This window comes from Homarus americanus, unplaced genomic scaffold (assembly GCF_018991925.1).
Source record: "Homarus americanus isolate GMGI-L3 unplaced genomic scaffold, GMGI_Hamer_2.0 scaffold32871, whole genome shotgun sequence".
Lineage (NCBI taxonomy): Eukaryota > Metazoa > Arthropoda > Malacostraca > Decapoda > Nephropidae > Homarus > Homarus americanus.
The window spans coordinates 4,981,634-5,003,372 of record NW_024748870.1 but is presented as its reverse complement, the minus strand read 5'-3'; the positions used below and the strand labels follow the sequence as shown (position 1 = coordinate 5,003,372).

General features: G+C 38.8%; 1 long non-coding RNA gene across 1 annotated transcript in view; it reads left to right on the top strand.

The window, feature by feature from the left end:
- Positions 1 to 3,475: 3,475 nt before the first annotated feature.
- LOC121853195 overlaps positions 3,476 to 21,739 on the top strand; it is a 109,424-nt gene continuing 91,160 nt past the window's right edge. The window contains exons 1-2 of the long non-coding RNA XR_006086272.1: positions 3,476 to 3,605; positions 16,196 to 16,260. This is a non-coding gene — a long non-coding RNA (uncharacterized LOC121853195). The remainder of the gene's footprint in view (positions 3,606 to 16,195; positions 16,261 to 21,739) is intronic.

Sequence of the window (21,739 nt, the reverse complement as noted above, 5' to 3'; positions counted from 1 at the left end):
TAGTTACTTGAAGAAATTGAAGATTTGAAAAATAAAGCTATATTAATCCGTTTGTACCCAACGTCTCCAAGTATTATCTAGTCTGTATGAAAGCTAAACAGCTGGTCGACCTGAGGATAACCTAAGTACTCAACTTTTTTGATCAAAGGTGAAAGTTAAAGTCAATAAATATCTCACCATAATCAACGTATTATTGGGAAACATCTTTATCTACAGATCAACGTCCTTACAACATCCCTACTCAAATTATCACCCAAGACCTAGATCAACGGTAGTTTTTACACTCTCTATGTCACCATTATGACTTTATACATATGATTTTTTTTTAGGGTTTTCTTGTTTATGATTATCCTATTTGATACTACACCAACCTCTCTTTTACTACAGCATTAACCTTACTCTAATGACTAACTATAATTTTCCTCCAGGGACTACCAACTCACTATAGAGATCACCCTTATATAATTATACAATCAGGAGCATTTATTTTTTTTACAAGTGGAGTATTGTGAGTAGTGACCATCTTCTTAAAACGATGATAATATTCCAATAATTATCTCACTTCACTGATTAATTATCATAGCACAAAGACCATTTGACGTTAGTGACTCTTCATCCAGCGGTCACTTCACTGATGTAAAATTCTTGTTCTAGTCATAACTTGTTCCAGTGACCACCTTACTCCAGTGACCACCTTACTCCAGTGACCACCTTACTCCAGTGACCACCTTACTCCAGTGACCACCTTACTCCAGTGACCACCTTACTCCAGTGACCACTTACTCCAGTGACCACCTTACTCCAGTGACCACCTAACTCCAGTGACCACCTTACTCCAGTGACCACCTTACTCCAGTGACCACCTTACTCCAGTGACCACCTTACTCCAGTGACCACCTTACTCCAGTGACCACCTTACTCCAGTGACCACCTAACTCCAGTGACCACCTTACTCCAATGATAACCTGATATTAGTGACCTCTGAGATCATGTTAAGTTATAATTTTTGAGCAACTTTCTGTTTCTCTATTTCACTGTACGTAAGTGTGTATTTTCGTTCGATTTGGTTAGGTTAGGTTATGTATATATATGAAAGTGAATATGACCAAATATTTATATAAACTCATACCTAAGTTTCTGGGTCTAGTATTTCCAACATTCTTGCGAGGAATAATTATCGTAACTTAAGATAAAAAAAAGCACATAACGAGATGATAAATTTAAAAAAAGTAGTTAAATTAAGACTGTTTTACATTTATTTATCTCACTATTGCTTTTAAATGAATGACTCGAGTTAATGCAATGTAATTTAGAAGCAATTTTTGGACACTAGTTATAGGCTTTTATTTTAGTTAACCAATCAGCTGTGTTCATACATCACCAATTACGAGGAATATTTATCTTAGGAACATTTGATAATTGGGTCCCTGTACTAATACTGTGGTTCAGGGCATGACCTATATTAACCTATCAAAATCTCCTGGGATTGTGGCAACTTAATTCACTCTAATTACTTGATCATTAAATTACGTTTTTCTTGTGATAAATAAATAGAAAATGACTTAAAGTTTCTATGTACGAGGTAACAGGGGATAGCTGGCTGAATATTTTATACATATACATTTAGACATATTATAAACTCTTATCTACAACTAACATTTAATATTGATATAAGTGGTACAGGTGAATTAAATACTTCTGTCTCTTCTTCACCAATAAACATTTTTAATTTATACATGTTGCTGTCCATCGCACACTGACAATACAGTATACTAAACTGACAGAGATTTAAGAAGAAAAACATACAGTACACACAAGCATATTGGTGATTATACAGTTAAGGCCCAAGTTAAATGCATAATACAATGTTCAAGTCTAAATATACGTCCACTTATTTGGTTGATATCTCATGAGTTATATGACAATTACATTCAACTTTTATGATTACTTATATAATTAAAGTAGACCCAAGTAATATACAAAAGTGTAGAAGAACATAGACTCCCTGTAGTCTTGTGGTTACCTAACTTAACCTAACCTAACCTATCCTAACCTAACCTAACCTATCCTAACCTCATCACCTATAATATGTATGCTTCGTGTTTGCTGGTTTTCTTCCTGTATAATTATTTAATTGACTCGCTTTTATTTGAACCTTCATGAGTTTTATTGAAGAACACTTTACGACAAATAAGGATAACCTTTTCTTTTTTTATAACTACAACATTAATGAGAGTTAATTCGGATTATGATAAAAATTGCTGTTTCATTTAAAACGTCTCTTATCATCGTAAGATAGCCAAATTATGCCTAAAGCAGGTTGTTATCTTATATGTTGTTATATGTTATGTTATATGTTGTGTGATATGTTATGTTATATGTTGTTATTTGTGATGTTATATGTTATAAGTTATATGTTTTGTTATGTTAGGGAAGGGTAGGTTAGGTTAGGTTCTCTATGAAACTATTTATTAACATGTACTTTGATAACCTCTTTGATCGTCATGGTCTGCAAGAAGGATTAAAAAAATTATATTCACATACATTCTCGTTATTAGGCAATTGTTCCTATTTTGTATAATATTTGCGTGTGTGTGTGTGTGTGTGTGTGTGTGTGTGTGTGTGTGTGTGTGTGTGCGTGTGTGTGTTCTAGATATATGCTGTACTTACTTAAATTTGTCATAGTGACATGATACTCGAGACAACAGTGTTTATATCCAGGCAGTGTTATCAGTGACCCGGCGCTCCGGGTCACCCACCCTTCCACACCCACCCTCTATCACTCACCCTTCTTCATCCACCCTCTATCACCCACCCTCCATCATTCCCTCCTTCACCCACCCTTCCTCACCCACCCTCCTTCACTCACCCTTCTTCACTCACCCTCCTTCACTCAGCCTTCCTTTACCGTCCCTCTATCACCCACGCTCGCTTTCAAACAATTTTCTATTTTTTTTTGACATATAAGTAGAGAAAACATGAAAGGGTGATTTTCAATAAAAGTAGATCAGTAAAGAGTGAACCAGGATATGCTTGATAATTTCTCCCGCCTCCTACCTAGCTCGTGTTCCTCCCACATGCAAGTTTCCATTTTCTCTGCCGGTGTGACTTGTCATGCAGGATCTGGTGTTGCTTTCAAGTTACTATTATATTTTATCAGGAATTATTATTTGAAAGAAATAATCAAATAGAAATGAGTTATTACAAGGGATGACATTATGTTTCGGTGTTACGTCGAAAGTCTGTGGTTTATGTTGAGTTGTTTGTAGTGTCAATGACATATCATACAATAGAACACAGACTATTGTACTACAGGAGACACCCAATTATCTATACAATAGATAAGACGATGTGACCTCGCCAGGGCAGCGGACCCTCCCCGCCCACGCCCCCGCACATCTCTCTCCCTCACTCTCTTTCTCTCAGGCGACTCTGCTGTCTTTCTCGCCAGCTTAGAGCTTCAGTGAGGCTTCAGCTCTCGGTCGGTGTAGTGCGTGTGGTTAGCCAGTGTTGGATGGTGGGCGTCAACCCGGACCGTACTACTGGCAACTTGTGGCCTCGATTCCGTTTTCTGTTGGAGTTCGCTTCGTCTGTCGACCCGGAGGGTAACTGTGCTGGATTTTTGTTTACATAGTTAACGTGTAAGTCTGGCTATATGATTGGGATTAATTGTCTTGGTTTTATCACACCGGAAACCATATGATTAAAACTCCCGAAAAAGGGCGATTTTCAGGAATTTTTGTCAAAGTATTATCTGCACTTTTCATTGATGATTTTTTCTCAGTTTATTCAGTTCTTCGACTAAAATTTGTTTTGTAGTCTATGATATGAAAAATGCGACACGAACAAGAGGAGCAGAAGTAAACACGATGATACTGTTCCTGAGAGCCCTGGTGGCTAAGGTGGAGACTTCTATGCATGGTATATAGTGATCCATGCGGTGTTGGGGGCGGTGAGGGTGGATACTGTGATGACCTGCAGGACAGTACAGGCTTTCATGGGTCAGGTGCTGGTGATGATTAAGTAATGAGGATGGTGTTAGTGATGAATCAATTGCTGGTGATGATTGATAGTAATAAGTAATAATGATAATTCTATTGGTGGATCAGATGATGATTAGGTTAAGTGATGGTTGGTGAATACAGTGTTAGTGATAGATAATGACGATGGGTGCAGTAAAGATAATGATGTGAAGTAAAGAGAGGATAAAGATGGTGGTGATAGTGACTCTAGGAATGAATTACGTTGTTAATAGTAATTTAGTGATTGTGATGATGATGATGATGAGGATAAAAGCAGTGATGAGGGAGATGGTGATAATGATGGTGATAATAAGATGATTAGATGTAAAAAAATTGTTGAAGATCGATGAAATAATTGTAACCAGATGATGAAATTGAGGGTGAAGGTAGAAAAATAATGATTAGTGAGGTGGTGTAGAGGATTGTGATGCCGATGAGGGTAATTAAGGATAATGATCATGATAAGAATGTTAGAGATAGTGGTAATAATTATTAATATGATCATAATGGTTGGGAATGATGATGATAGGGATATTTATAATGTTGATGGTAATGATAAGTATGATATTAAAGATTTTGCAGTTTGATGCTGGTGGCAGATGGTGACAGACAGACAGACAGACAAACAGACAGACAGACAAACAGAAAAATAATATTAACAACAGCCTTCGGGCACTATTAACACCTCGTATAATAATATTTTCCCACCAATTACCACGTCATTCAGGCTCTTCACAAGAACACATGAAAAAGGAAATTTCTCCCACACTTTCACACACACTCCTGTTGTCATAGCAAACATCCAGAAAACAATCCTACATCAAGAATGAAACAATAGAGTAAAATATGTCGAACAGGTTGGTCCTCCACCCACCGTACATCCCAATTAGCGACAGACGTTTCGTACATTTAATAATGGTATTTTTGTAATGGCAGTAGTGGTTCCTTAGTGGTCGACCCAGCGAGGAGGAGCAGGAGTGGGGGGAGGGGAGGGGGGAACCTACTGTATACATATAATCATTTACCAGTCACTTAAGGTAACAGACATACAATTGTCATGGTAATAAGAAGAAACAAAAGGGTTCAGCAGTATAGTTGGGTGTTGAGAGGAATATGTTTTTCTTTGTAAAGCCTTACATAGTAGTGTGAATTATAGTAGAGTGGATCACAGAAGCGCGGATCAGTGGTGTAAAATTTTAGCTGCACCTCAAGAGTTGTTCACACTCATGCCGGTGTCAGTGTTGGGCGTAACTAGGTAATTGTTCGGCTAATATGCTTCTTGCTAATTCCTTACGTCATAAGCTGTCTCATCCGTATCGTCACTCCCGTTGTTACTACAGTGAACAACACTTGTGTATTATGCAGACATTGAAAAGGTTTTGGGCTCCGGAAATAAACTTTAATGCTATTCTTTTACAACTGTCATATAAATATTAATTGATGTAGGATATTAATTCTTTCTATCTCTGTCTGTTTGTCTGTCTCGCTCTTTCAGTACGTATATTTATGTTTCATTATATTTTGAGGGTTATCAGGTGTTTGGGAGAGTCAAAGGCGTGTTAGTGTGTTGTGGTTGTGTGATGAGGAACCTGGACCAAGTTTCTCCTGGTTTAGGGGGAACATTACCGACCGTCGTAGACAGATGTTGTTATGGAACTGACAGTAAATTATACAGAGGCAATACTTAACGAGGAAGTTGGATTTGTATATGGGTCACTTTCTGGGGTAATTTATGAACTGGGTCTTTAACTTACACACAAATAAGTTACATCTTAATATTACATATACATTTTCCCCTCGAAATAGCATATCATTAAGGCAATATTTTTATAAAATCGATAATTTCACAAGGAAGCAAACTTATATATATATATATATATATATATATATATATATATATATATATATATATATATATATATATATATATATATATATATATATATATATATATATATATATATATATATATATATATATATACTAATAATTCATAAATATACATATATACATCATTTGTTAACATTTATATTACTTTATAATAACTTCTTTTATTGAGTATGAAAATTACTACTGATTTTCTTGAACGTTTTTCCTTTTTTTCGTTTAACATCTCAAAACTTATCTCAATAATATACCAGATATATATGAAAGAGTTTTAGCTTTTTTCGTATTCCTGTATGACACTCTTGCATCTGTTCATCCTTAGGAGCATTACAGCATAAGAACATAAAACAATCTAATATCTCATACATTCCCAGAAGCTTATAAAGGGGTTAATCTGGTTTCATTACAAAGATCTAACCTCAGACTCTCAAGGTCTACATTATGAAGTTGAGAGAGAGAAGGAAAGATAAAAGCTGAGACAAACAGACAAAACACAGACAGACACAAGGAGATTCATACAGACAAAGAGATGATCAACGTATTGACAGTAGGAGGGATATATAAAAAGTAAGAGAAAGAGAAAGATGGTAGGTGTAGTGACAAGTGTAGCTACGCCCACTGACGCCAGACAGACGTAAGCCGGAGTTACGACCCCCCCCCCCCACCCCTCACTGAGCCACTCCTCAGATTTCTTATATCTCCTGAAAAAAAAAGGAATCTTTCTTTTATTGTGGGTCACATTTACTTAAATTTATGGTTAAATATAATGAATTTCTCTATATGTTTACAAACTAGAATATATCATTTGTCTGGCAATTTTCAAAGATATGAATATAATAACAGAATAAAAGATTAGATACTTCTTTGAATATAGAGTTACGTTATATTGCTGTAAATTATCAGTTGAACTTTTTCGTTGGGTAAAATTTTAAGGAAATGGTATTATTCCTTTTTGTCTAGTATAAGGACGAGCTAACTAACATTGCCCTTACAGGATCAAAGCTGCAGCACATGAAGAAAATATATGTTTTCCGTACATGCGGCAGATGGTTTCATATTTCCAGCGTAAGGAAAGTGTAGAGGGAGAGTGGAGTATCACTGTCAGGGTTAAGGCAAGAGGCTTAAAACACCCCGGTGAAGATTTATGACCCGAGAACCACCCATCTGACCCCTTGATTCTGTACTTCCTCCTCCTCCTCCTCCTTTTGTCTACTTCTCTCACCTCGTGTCTCTTTAACCCCTCACCCCCTGTCTTCCTCATTTCTCACGGCCTACCTTCCTCACCTAGTATCAATTATGTCTCTCACTTATGATCAGTATTATTCTTCATCTCTCACCGCCAGTCTCTGTTAACTCTCACCCCAGGTCTTAGGCCCAGCTTAACATAACACCTCCCATACGTCCCGCCAACTTGTGTTTACCTTCACCTAAAAATGGGTAGCCTATCCCTCCCTTTGTGTTGGTCTACTGGACTTCCTGTTTGGCCAGGTAGTTGACAGGTGTACTTCAATCACCCTCCCACACCTTGCTGGTCACACCTACTTTCTCTTTACTTGTTCTTTATTTCTTACTTTATTAGTTTCAATATTATATTCTTCCTTCCCTACCTATATGCTCGTAAGCTTCTCACATATGGTGGTGGGGCGTCTTCATTCACACCACGCCTGCTTTCTCTTCAGTTGCTAATACATTGATTAGATTCTTATTCACCGTGTACGCTGTCTTCTGCTCATTACATGTCCATAAGAATGGATAAGATATGCACGGACACGTGTCGTTACCCCGACACACCAACAGGAGTTCAGTGGTAGTTGTGATCAAAGATTGAACACTTCGGGAGAGTTGAGAAATATTTTTAATAACGGTCGTTGAACGCTGCATGTTGATGGGCCAAGAGGTGAGTCACACCAGTGGACGAGTACCTGTTACACAGGTATATTATTAGCCATGAACATGACTTTCCACATTATACATGTGTGTGTGTGTGTGTGTGTGTGTGTGTGTGCGCGTTTGTATGACTTTCATACAAACTTTAGTAGTTCTGCGAAAGAAATCTGGTGTTCATGTATGGTCCACCTAATTACAGGGACTTCCAAGCCGAGAAGAATGTCGTAGGTATATGTTCACTGATCACTACAACTGTCTCATCATTATTGCAAACAAGGAGACGCACGCAGATGCATTATGTCACTACGGTAAAAATTATCATATCAAAGCTAAGATACCGCGTACCTGAAGAACAAAGTAATCATAAGACAAAGATAATTATGTTAAGACAAACTAACATACGGTGGTGATAAGCCTCACCCGTTGCCGTACACCATATGTTGTCTTTGGTTGTTAAAGAATATTGCGTGTTTTGCTGACGACACGAGCGACTACTTTCACTACTGACCTTCAGCCGCCGTCCACCCCGGCACTGTCAGTATGCCAGACGGGTGCCACCGGCTTCTTGGGGTCGAGGGACGGGGATGATAGGGGTGGGGGTGTGGAAGGTGGGATGAAAGCAAGGAAGGAGAGGCAAAGGAGGGCTGGCAGGAACGGAGAAATGAGGGAATGGAAAGGAAAGGGCCGGTGAGGACATGTGTGAAGGTAACGGAAGGAAAGGGAATGCAGAGAATGAAAGAAAAGGGATAAAGGAAATACAAGGGAGGAAAAGGTTAAAAGAACAAAGGAGGATGGATGAATGGAACACATATACATATGCACACAAATAGACACATATAAACATACACGTGAACACACACGTATATATATATATATATATATATATATATATATATATATATATATATATATATATATATATATATATATATATATATATATATATATATATATATATATATATGCAAGTAAATCACTGTAGGTAGTACAGCTTATCGCGTTACAGATGCATCCTTAAACTGCAGTTGCTCTCAAGTGCATTCCGACCTGAGCACCGGCTGCCTACATCTGCACTGAAGAAAGACTGAGGCCGTCAATGCAAGTGAATTAGCATAACGGTCATAGGCCTAATCCTGGCTCCATGTAAGTAGACGTCTAAGTTGACAGGATGATTGTCCTGTAAGAGCAGAAGGCAAGACAGTAGACATTACAAAGGTATTTTAACCATAAGGTGCAGATGGAGGCGACGGTATGGATGCAAAAAAAAAAAATAACAGAACGTTAGCATAACTGTGTACTAGCAGCTTCGGGATCAGATGGGACGAGATCTCTCCATTCCATCATCCTACTTCCTCGAATTTTACCTCCTCCACCCCACTACTCCACCCTACATCTCCATCTTACCTCTCCATCCTACCTCCTTCACTCTAGCTCCAACTCCATCACTTTACTCCATCATCCTATTCTATTGGATCGTCCCTTATTACTTTTCCTCTATCTTCCCTCCTTCCTTTTCTACATTTTACCACCTTCCTTTTCCACCATCCTCCCCCTCCAAGACATATGTCCGTCCAGCCTTAGTACACCTTTTCCCAAGGAAGAAAGGAGGAAGACCAGACGCATCTGTAGGAGAGAGACCATAACAGGTGTAAGAGGAAGAGTGGAAACAGGTGTAGGAGGAAGACTAGAAACGGGTGTAGGAGGAAGACTAGAAACAGGTGTAGGCGGAAGACTAGAAACAGATGTAAGAGGAAGAGTGGAAACAAGTGAAGGAAAAAAGTGGAAACAGGTGTAGGAGGAAGACTAGAAACAGGTGTAGGAGGAAGATTAGAAACAGTTGTAGGAGGAGGAGTGGAAACAGGTGTAGAAGGAAGAGTAGAAAATGGTGTAGAGAGAAGAGTGGAACCAAGTGTAGGAGAAATACTAGTAACAGGTATAGGAAGAAGAGTAGAAACAGGTGTAGGAGGAATAGTGGAAACAAGTGTAAGAGGAAGATTAGAAACAAGTGAAGGAGGAAGATTAGAAACAGGTGTAGGAGAAAGACTAGAAACAGGTGCAGGAAGAAGAGTAGAAACGGGTGTAGGAGGAATAGTGGAAACAAGTGTAAGAGGAAGATTAGAAACACGTGTAGGAGGAAGACTAGCAACAGGTATAGGGAGAAGAGTAGAAACAGGTGTAGGAGGAATAGTGGAAACAAGTGTAAGAGGAAGATTAGAAACACGTGTAGGAGGAAGACTAGAAACAGGTGTAGGAGGATGAGGAAAAACAGGTGTAGGAGGAAGAGTTGAAACAGGTGTAGGAGAAAAACCAGTAACAGGTGTAGTGAGAAGAGTAGTAACAGGTGTAGGAGGAATAGTGGAAACAGGTATAGAATGAAGAGTGGAAACAGGTGTAGGAGGAATAGTGGAAACAAGTGTAAGAGGAAGATTAGAAACACGTGTAGGAGAAGACTAGAAACAGGTGTAGCCAGGAGGATGAGGAAAAACAGGTGTAAGAGGAAGGATTGGGGAAACAGGTGTAGGGAGAGAAAAACCAGTAACAGAGTGTAGTAGAAGAGTAATGCTGGAGTGTAGGAGGAGGAATAGGATGAAACAGGTGTGTAACAGGAAGAGTGGGAAACAGGTGTAGGAGGAAGAGTGGAAACAGGTATCGGAGGAAGACTAGAAACATGTGTTGGAGGAAGAGTGGAAGCAGGTATAGAAGGAAGACTAGAAACAGGTGTAGGAGGAAGACTAGAAACATGTGTAGGAGGAAGAGTAGAAACAGGTGTAGAAGGAAGAGTGGAAACAGGTGTAAGAGGAAGAGTGGAAACAGGTGTAGGAGGAAGAGTTGAAACAGGTGTAGGATGAAGAGTTGAAACAGGTGAAGGAGGAAGACTAGAAACAGGTGTAGGAGGAAGAGTGGAAACAGGTGTAGGGAAAAGAGTGGAAACAGGTGTAGGAAAAAGAGTGAAAACAGGATTAGGTGGAAGATTAGAAAGATGTGTAGGAGGAAGAGTGGAAACAGGTGAAGGAGGAAGAGTAGAAACCAGGTGTAGGAGAAAAACTAGAAACAGGTGTAGGAGGAAGAGCGGAAACAGGTGTGGGAGGGAGACTAGAAACAGGTGTAGGAGGAAGACAAGAAACATGTGTAGGAGGAAGAGTGGAAACAGATGTAGGAGGAAGACAAGAAACTGGTGCAGAAGGAAGAGTGGATACAGGTGTAGGAGGAAGAGTGGAAACAGTTGTAGGAAGAAGAATGGAAACAGGTGTAGGAAGAAGACTAGAATTAGGTGTAGGAGGAAGAGTGGAAACAGACGTAGGAGGAAGACTAGAAGCAGTTGTAGGAGGAAGACTAGAAGCAGTTGTAGGAGGAAGACTAGATAACAGATGTAGGAAGAAGAGTGGAAACAGGTGTAGGAGGAAGAATGAAAGCAGGTGGAGGAGGAAGATTAGAAACAGGTGTAGGAGGAAGAATGAAAGCAGGTGGAGGAGGAAGATTAGAAACAGGTGTATGAGGAAGAGTGGAAACAGGTGTAGAAACAAGACTAGAAACAGGTGTAGGAAGAAGAGTGGAAACAGGTGTAGGAGGAAGACTAGAAACAGGTGTAGGAAGAAGAGTGGAAACAGGTGTAGGAGGAATACTAGAAACAGGTGTAGGAAGAAGAGTGGAAACAGGTGTACGAGGAAGAGTGGAACAGGTGTAGGAGGAAGAGTAGAAACAGGTGTAGGAAGAAGAGTGGAAACAGGTGTACGAGGAAGAGTGGAACAGGTGTAGGAGGAAGACTAGAAACAGGTGTAGGAGGAAGACTAGAAAGAGGTGTAGGAAGAAGCGTGGAAATATGTAAGAGGAAGATAAAAAAAACGGGACTAGGAGGAAGTGGAAACAGGTGTAGGAGGAAGAGTGGAAACAAGTGTAGGAGAGAAATCAATATCAGGTGTAAAAAGCCCATATCAAGCAAGTTTTGAAAAGACCAAAAATAGGTGTAACGACATAGCTATTGGATACAGTAACGAAAATCGAGTGAATGAATGCATATACAGTAAAGGCCATAATTCGCTATATTATATATTTTTTTCATTCGTTTCCGAAATTTATCTTTGGTTGCTAATAACATTGTTGATGATGACAGCGCCGGTGAAGTCATTGATATTAACATCAGCGTTGGTGACATCAGTGCTGATTGGTTATGTCAGTATTAAAGACATTAGTGCCCATGACGTCAGTATTAGTGATGTCACAGGATAATGTGTTTATATCGGTGTCGATTTAAGCAACCTGAGTTACACGTCATGGGAATACACACCGTTGCGTCACGACTAATTGACCGTCATTGTTTCAATTCTACTCAGTGTTGCATACACGAGATTACAGTAAGCAAAACAAAAACTCAATGTTCTCTGTATTTGTCCCTTAATTCTACTTTTGTAACGATGTAAAAACAGTTGCAGAATAATTTTGTTGCATTGTTTTCAGTAAATCGTTTCTTTTTGTCCTAATATTTTGTTAAGTGAATCAGATGTAATGTAGCGAAAGTAATTGTGACCCAGTGTGGTTAATCAGGTCAGTTAATGAAGTTCATCAGGTCACCGTGGGACATATGAGCCATCAGATCACTGTTATCTATCACCATCATCATCATCATCATCATCATCGTCATCATCATCATCATCATCATTATCTTCACCATCATCATTCATTCTTCATCTGTATTACATCTTCATCATCCATCGCTCACCCTTATGTCTACTTCCCTTCTTTCACTAACCAGTCACTGTAATATTCACCTCACCTACTTTTCCACTTTTCACAAATTTAATTGCTCCTAAAAACCCTCTACAAGTTAATTTACACACACACACACACACACACACACACACACACACACACACACACACACACACACACACGCGCGCGTGCACAAGCGATAAATGATAAAAATACAGGTACCAATGACCAATAATAAGGGAGGGATGAGGGTGTGGTGTGGGGAAAGTTGAATTAGTGTGGACAACAGAAGGTGACGTTATGCAGCTGCAGGTAGGTCAGCTATTGTACCTGAAGGACCTTGTAAGACTTTGGTAACGTGTGAAAGGAAATACTAAAGGTTCACGTATTATGTATAACTATATAATAATGCATTCGTAATTACCTCATAAATAAAAGAAGAGAAAAAAGAGTAACTATGAGGTCAAAAATAGAGTAAGTTTATTTTTGTTCGTATATTTTTTGTTTGTTTGGTGGACATCACTAGTAATTTATTGGGTGATATAAGTTATTTCGTGTTTTAGCTGCTCCTTAACTGTTCTTGCTGTAATCTGTAACAGTTCTATTTTCGTCATAAGTAGACAACTATAATTACTTAAAATCGTTCTTGTTGAAATCTTTCCAGTTTTAGTCGATTTCATCATCTCCGTTACTCCACTACTTTTCTGGGACACAGTAATTACGTTTCTAAAGGAGTCATTGTCCTTGTACACGTGTTGGTGAATAGACAATAACAGCCATTATTATTATTTGTGTCGAAAGAAACACAAATGGCACCTAATTGACTAACGGAAGATAAACCATTTGACCTCGTGTGAACGTTGATAGTATGTAAAAAAATAAATAACACTATTGGAGGATGAGTAACCAGGAGAGTCGAAATATATATTGAGAAAAAGAACAAATTGAATATTTTTTTATATAGTCATAATTTTAGATTAACATAATATTTCCTTAAATTAACGCTGTTGTACGATTGAATATTAATAAATATATTGTATATGAATGTAACTATTAACGTGTTTTAAAGATCAAGAATGAACAGGGAGGTTGAATATCTCAGGTGTAATTCATCACTACACCTCAGTACTTGTGGATGGGATCAGGTGACTACTGACAATAACACCAGGCGAAGTTACAAGGTGACTATGTTGAGTAGTGCTTGTGGTGAGAGAGGTGGTGCTGGGGCAGAGAGAGAAAGGGATTCCTGCACACACACACACACACACACGGAGACCCACACACACACACACACGGAGACCCACACACACACACACGGAGACCCAAGTATAGTGTAAAACATGGACGCACGCGTAAGCTCACACACATATATCTAATATATACACAAGACCATAGGCAGATATACACACATAAACACACACACTCACCCACAAACTCCCATCCACCGATTATAAACACCTACCCACCTATGAACAAAAACACCCACCAACCTATAAACAAAACACCTACCCACCTATAAACAAAAACACCCACCAACCTATAAACAAAACACCTACCCACCTATGAACAAAAACACCCACCAACCTATAAACAAAACACCTACCCACCTATAAACAAAAACACCCACCAACCTATAAACAAAACATCTACCCACCTATAAACACTCACCTACCCACAAAAACACCAACCTACCTACAAACGCACACCCACTCATCATTTGTTGGGAAACGAGGCGGATCTTAAGATGTATGGAAGACTCCCAGATAGGTACTATGGTTGGGAGGCCAATAAATCCCCCTTTCTAATTCTTTTAATCCATTATTCCTACTAAATCATCCTTCTCCTATGATTCTTGTCATCCTCCTCCCAATCCTTAATCCCTCCTTCCCAAAATAGTCTCCTCCGCGTCGCCACCTCCTTAGGCTCCTCCCTAGAGAAAGGAGTGAGTCTCCCCAGGTAACCTTCACAGCCTGAGGGCTCACAGGTGTAGTGCCTCGGCCAGGTACACCAGCTGACCATAGCAGAGGCAGAGAAAGGAAATAGGAGAAAGGGTAAAGGAGATAAAAGGGAAGATATACTGATAGAAATACTAACAGAAAAAACAAACTATAGAACGTGGAATATAAACATACGGTGACGAGGGAGAAACGCCTATCTTAATTGGAGTACATGTATGTGTTGGCTTGTGAATGTAAATTGAAATACACACACGGCTGGCGAGACTATCTGGTGACGCAGGGTTTGTTTCCACACATATGGTAGTCAGAAGAGAGGGCGTATCTACTCAACAAACATTTTTTTTTTAAGGAGGAGACGGCTGGGGGCGGGGGGTCTATGGGGCCCTGCTTAAGGATAAGGGTGTGTGTTTGAGGCCATAGATAGAGGTGAAGGGTGGAGTATTTGTCAGGTCGTAGGCGGGGATGAAGCAGGTTTGTTAAGGGGTCGTAGACAGAGATGGGGGGCAGGGTATTTAAATATGGGCTGAAGAGGATGTAATTTAGGATCATAGACAAAGGTGACGGAGACTATCTACAGAAGTTCATAGAGAGGAGTAAGAGTGCATCAGTGAAGTCGTAGGGAGGGGTAAGAAGGGTCATCTATGTGATCATGCGTAGGTAGAAAGAGAGATGGGAGGGAGGAAGGGGCAGGCCGGGGAGGGGTGGGGGGAGGCCTATCCGTGTACTTGCCCATATAGGTATGTTAGTGGGGGGTGATGGTGGCCTGGTAGAATAGATCGAGGAACAGGGATATAAGGCAGGGAGGGAGGGGCATTAAGGGAGGAAGGATCGGCTGGTGTTGAGGAGGGGGTGTCGTGGGGTCGGCTGGTGTAGAGGGGTGTCGTGGGGTAGGGGGGGTCGTGGGGTCGGCTGGTGGTGTGGGGGTCGACGGCATGTTTGCAGACACAGTTATTATGTGAAAGTTAAGTCGGCTGTCTCAAGGCCGGCGTCGCCTCCTCCCTCCTCCATCCCTACACCCCTACCACCTGACTGTCTCTCACTTACTTCACACCCAGTTACTTCCCACAGTCAGTCAGGTCATTAACCAATCATATCACTAGCCAGTTAAAGAAGTAACTAATCATGTCATCAGCCATTCAAGTCACTGGCTAGTAAGCTTATTAGCCAGTCAGATCATTAGTCAGTCAGACCACTCGTCAGTTAAATCACAAGTCAGATTACTAGCGAATGACACTGATCCTGTGATGTAATGATCAGCATGCTCGCCTTGCAAGCGATCGGACCCGGGTTCGATTCCCGGGCAGGGTGAAACTATGGGCAAGTTTCTTTGCGCCATTTGCCTCTGTCTACCCAGCACTAATTGGGAATTTGGATGTTAATCGATTTGCGGATCGTATTCCGGGGTAATGGTTAGCCAGTGCAGTTGGCGAGTTGTCCGGTCTTCCCGGACTATTCCTTGACACTGGGTCATGCAACTCGTTAACTCAGGGTGTGGTTGTTGCGTTGACGACAACTTCTTCACGTTAAACAAATTCACGCCTAGGTGGCCCTAGGGCCGGCCATCCTCGTTACACGAGAGGCAACCATTACTAATCCTATATTTACAGATCCTTCGTGTTACTTCATCTTACAGATCATTCTATTATGATAAAGACGAATTTCAACAATCTCGTGTCGCTTTTGTGACATTTATTCAGTGTTATTTTTACTTAATGTGACATTTCTCTCCCACAGTTTGAGACCAGAACTGACCCTTCCTTGTATTAAAACAACACGTCACTTCTACCTTCGACATTAAGGTAAGTACTTGTTAATTTCCCTCTTAACTGTTGAGGTAAATTACTCACCTGGTTAAGCAATGTGACCCAAGTGTTTGTGATACAAGTGTATGAGATTTCAAGTCTACAGGGAAGCAGGTGTGTTGTGAAATAGGTGCATAGTAATGCTGGAGTTTTTCAATGCATCTGTTCAATAATACACCTGTGTGATGATGAAGGTGTGTTCAATTACAGCTGTTTGATAATGCAGGTGTGGTGCAGAAGTGTTGTGATACAAGTTTGTGTTGGTGGAGATATTAAGTGCTGTAGATGTGTTTTTAAATATTTTTTATAATGAACCCGTAAAGGAACGAAGAAGTCTTTTAATACAGATATTTAGTACCAACAACTCTGTGGTGAGTAACTTCTCTTAGCTCCATAAAACTCACAAACTTTTTTCTTGTGTTTTAGTTATAAAGGTGTATAATTCCTCTTAGTGTGCACATACCGAGGCAATCTTGGGCAAACTCACACTGTTGCCAATATCACACTAAATAATCCCCCACCGACTCACCACCTGTTATGAAAAAAAATATATATTTCAAGGGTTAAAAAGATATACAGTAAACAAAAACACAAAATAAATTGATATTTTTCAGTTCCTACGACAGCTGACACGGAAAAAGAAAATCGGTTCTAATCTTTTTCTACAAAAACGACACGAAGGAAAATCAGATCACGGCAAACGCTATAAAAACGAACATGGAAAGCAATCCTGACTCCAGTGAGCTGAATGTGATTGTCCAAGAAGAACAAGACTCCAAGTAAATGGCATCAGATTCAAACAAGATTGAATGCCAACCAGTACATAAGGGATCGAACCCCCGGGAATACACAGGCAAAAAATAAATAATATATATATATATATATATATATATATATATATATATATATATATATATATATATATATATATATATATATATATATATATATATATATATATATATATATAGTATATATATATATATATAACAAATCGATTGCACAAAACAAAAATATATTGCGATCCAGACATGAAAAAAGGGGAATTCGATTCTATTTCGTATGAGTGTGTCACGTCTCTTATAATTAGTAAACCTTATTACGATGTTTGGTGCGTATTATAAGTTTTTATCTAACAACCAAAGCAGGCAAATCAAATAAATGTGTAAATAATTATCTGAAAAATATATTAATTACCTAAACCCAAAGAATTATGTAATTATTGCTGATTATAGATACTCACTCATACCTGTCTTATAGGTCATAATTATCATACAGGTTACATTACAATAAGCAATAAGCCTGACCCATCCTGTCACTGTAATCACTTCAGCATCTTAGTATTCTTCACAAGTGTCGACGATTGTCGAGGTCAAGGAGTACACACCTTTTTAGGTAGTTAGGTGTTAACCATAAGCTATAGCTTGGCGAGATTAGGATCCACTGGCTAGCTCTAATAATGATGAAACAGCGTGATTACAGAGTTGAGGAAAGACTGTTGTTGTGTAGATAATGTAACGATGGTGCGCATATCTCTCTTCTTGTTGATAGTTATTGAATGCACGTATTAAGCATATACTGTGTTTTCACCTGCACAGTAATTTAAGCCAACAGGTGTAGAAAATAAAGTGTAAAGTAACTGACTAAACTAATCATACGTAGCACTTATTGAACGGTCATACATAAATACACTTGTGTTTATACATCAAGTCACGTGATAATAGTGTAATAAAAATAACTCCTTTTCTTTTGATAATGAACCTCTTAAGTATTGTCCACTAGCTTTAATTCCTATGATTACAACCCAAAGATGCTTAACTATATATAATATTAAAAATAATTCAATTATTAATAATTACAAGCGAGAAAATAAATCGGTTTGAGGTGGATTTGTATAATAATATAAACAGTATTTGTTGTAATATCGTAACTAGGTGAACTTGATCAATCCAGATTTATTGTTCGACCTCTGATATGATTAACTAATATATTAATTACAGTAACTATGTTCTAGTGGTAGAGAGATCCACTCGCAACCTGATGGTGTGTGTGTGCGTGTGTGTGTGTAAGCCCCCTCTGAACCTGACAACATGACACACTCATCTAGGGGCCAAAACTGTAATAACTGTCTCACAACTTTCCCAAGTGTGTGTGTGTGTGTGTGTGTGTGTACAGGTAAGTGTATGTAATTGCATATATGTATGTACAGTATATGTGTATTTCACTGAACCGGACACATAACTCCCCTAGAGCGTTCTCCACACTCATAGGAGCGACACCAGATCGTTAGTAATGACTCGCTTCACATCATTGACCTAGAGGGAGAAAGAGGGAGAAGGAGAAAGATAGAAGTACACAGAAGGTATATGAAAGATTGAGTGAGAAGGAAACTAAAAGAATAGATTTTAATTATATTCGTATTTCTAAATAATCTCATCTAACACTTCCAGAGATTTAGAAAAGGAGAAATTAGCCAGGTGGGCCAGTCACCCATATGCTCATTAATATTCCTCTGCCAGCCATAGCATCACTGACCGTACCTCTGTACAACGCAACCTCTTAACCTACTTAACTCTACATATTTCTCATCACATGCCTACGTTCACAACTAAATTACCGCAACACGGGAGAAGAAACCCGAGTATAAATTACCTTTAACATTTTGGATAACTATAAAGGTAAACGGAAGAAGCTTATCATTTACAGTATGGGGGTCGGATGAGTAACAGAACACACGGGGAGATGTCATTCAAGATTAATGTGGAAATATAAGATTTTTTTTTTACCTGTTCTAAGGGACTAGGAGATGGTACCAAGCCACCTGGTACATAGAATAACAAAAAGACAGAACTTGGTATAATGTTAATGAACATTTCAAAACAATAGCAATAGTAGTACTACAATGATACCTCCATGGACACAGGTACTCGTGACGTGTCCGTGTAAGTGTATAGAGACTAATAGCCACGTACCAATCAGCAGGGAGCAGGTGTATAGTTTACGTGTGTAGGGAAGCCGTGTCTTGGGTAATTATCTTATTAATGTTCTGGCGAAACTTCACATCGTTTTCTCCTGTTCTTAATAGTAATCTCGTTTTCCACAATTTCCTTACACTAGACGTAATAGAAGAGTTAGGATTCTTTTGAGTTGAATAATGATACTACTCTGGGAAGATATTGGAAGCTTAATGTGCTGTCTAATGGTAAACCTGCTTCCATATGGCAACACAAAAATTGTAACCAAGTCCCAGGTTGCTGATCTGACTTCCTGCCTTATTTACACACACTTGCGGGGTCTCAATTGTTTCTATTACTTTGACAACACAACTTACATACTGTTGTGAGTCATTAACCTTGCCCTGGTGGTTTAATCACATTAAAAAATAAATAAAAAAATAAAATCGTTCAACTATTCACTCCTCTCTTCTGACATTATGGATAGTGCAGTAAGTTACTTTTTCCTTTAATGCAACATTCCCAATATTCTTGTAGCTAAAAGATACACGTATTCTCTATCGTTAGTGTTTAACATATGCAGGGAATTCTGAAATGTCTACGCTATGTCACAAGGTTTCCTTATAATAAAAAGTTAGATTAAAGACACCAATACTAGTTAATATATACAGCACGTCTCAGCCCATTCATTTGTACGTATGAGTTACTGGTGAGGCTTACTTCTTTAAATTGGTCAAAAAGACAAAAAATACAAGTTTATCTATACTGGTGTTCAGGTGTCCACATACCTGGGTACAGTAGAATAACGAGACGAAAACCGAACAGCACACATTTTTGGATACTGACTTCTCTGTTAAATTGTTAAAAGTGTATAAAAACTTGGTTGAAGGTCTGAACCAGGGTATTGCTGTACGATATCTCACGTATATCGGTTGAATTAGAAGGGAAATCCCTAAAGAATAGGTGAACTTTGACCGTTATAGAATTGCCAAAACTTTGTAACTATAGTTTGTTTTTTGTTCGGTGCTTTTAAGAATTAATTCTTGGCAACTTTCATCTTAATTGGAATAGATTTATCTGACCAGGAGCTTGATTTGTGGATCTTAACTTCTGTCTCCCATAAAATCCTTAATAGGACCATATTAAAAGGTTAATGTAATAAAGGAGTCTGGGGTTATTGGACCAAGATACAAGTCTACCAAATTTCAAATTAAGTTGATCCAAACGTGAAGGAATAACGATCAAATGTTTATTGTTTACAAGACAAAAGAAAGAAGAAACTCAGTACAATTATTCTGTCTCTCTCCTACAGGGAACACATAAGTACGATGCATATTGTTCGTATAAATGATGTTGTTAAGTGAGCCGTTTATAGTCGAAACACCATTAGTCTTGGTATTACAAGCCACTAACAGGATGTTACGTTAGAAGAGAGTCATGTACACCTACTGTGTACCATGACTGGCTGCTTGTGTGTGTGTTTTGACAGTCCCCCTCCTTGGTGGTCTTCTCTCTCCACGTATTTGGGATTCAAGTTTCTCCTTTCTTTTCTACCCACTCTCTTCATTCCTTCGTTTCTTATTTTTTCTCCCTGTCTCTGTTTTTATAGTGTAGTTAGATACAATGATATATATATATATATATATATATATATATATATATATATATATATATATATATATATATATATGATAAAATCACACGGGAAAAGGGAAACAACGGAGCACCTTAGCTTTCGTCTTTATTCAAGACGTCTTCAGTTGCCTCTGAAGATGTCTTGAATAAAGACGAAAGCTAAGGTGCTCCGTTGCTTCCCTTTTCCCGTGTGATTACTACTATACTATGCACACTGTTGTGTCAAAACTTTGAAATTTATTTCCTCTGCTAGATAACACTTGAGGTCATTACACCAACAAGTTATTTCATTATTTCTGTATCTCTATCGTATTCGTTTTTCTTCTTTTCGGGAGTCATATCGACAGCACTACTTAAAATGATTTTCACTCATTTTATTTTCTCTCGCTGAAACATTCCGTGATGCACCTCGCTGCGTCTCTCACACTGCTCCAAAAATAACAGAGAGGTTTCAGGCTATTTTATGGGTCTGTTTTTCTTATTGGTGTGTGTGTGTGTGTGTGTGTGTGTGTGTGTGTGTGTGTGTGTGTGTGTGTATGTATGTATGTATGTGTGCGTGCGTTTCCTGGGTGCTGGGGGAACACAATTGACTAGCTGAAGACAATTTTATTTTCCCAGGAGGGATTGGGTCTGGTGTATACATTGGTTGTATGACTAAGTTTGAGTTTGGTAATATGCGAATATACATACAAATATATAGTGGCTATCATGGTACTGTAGAGAGAGAAGACATAGGCCACGAGTAGCTCTCTCTCTCTCTCTCTCTCTCTCTCTCTCGTAATTCCAATCATTTTTCCTATAAGATGATGCATTACATACCATAATACTACAACCATCGTCTTAAGAGTATCACTTTTGCTACAACATAACGAATGACGTATAACACT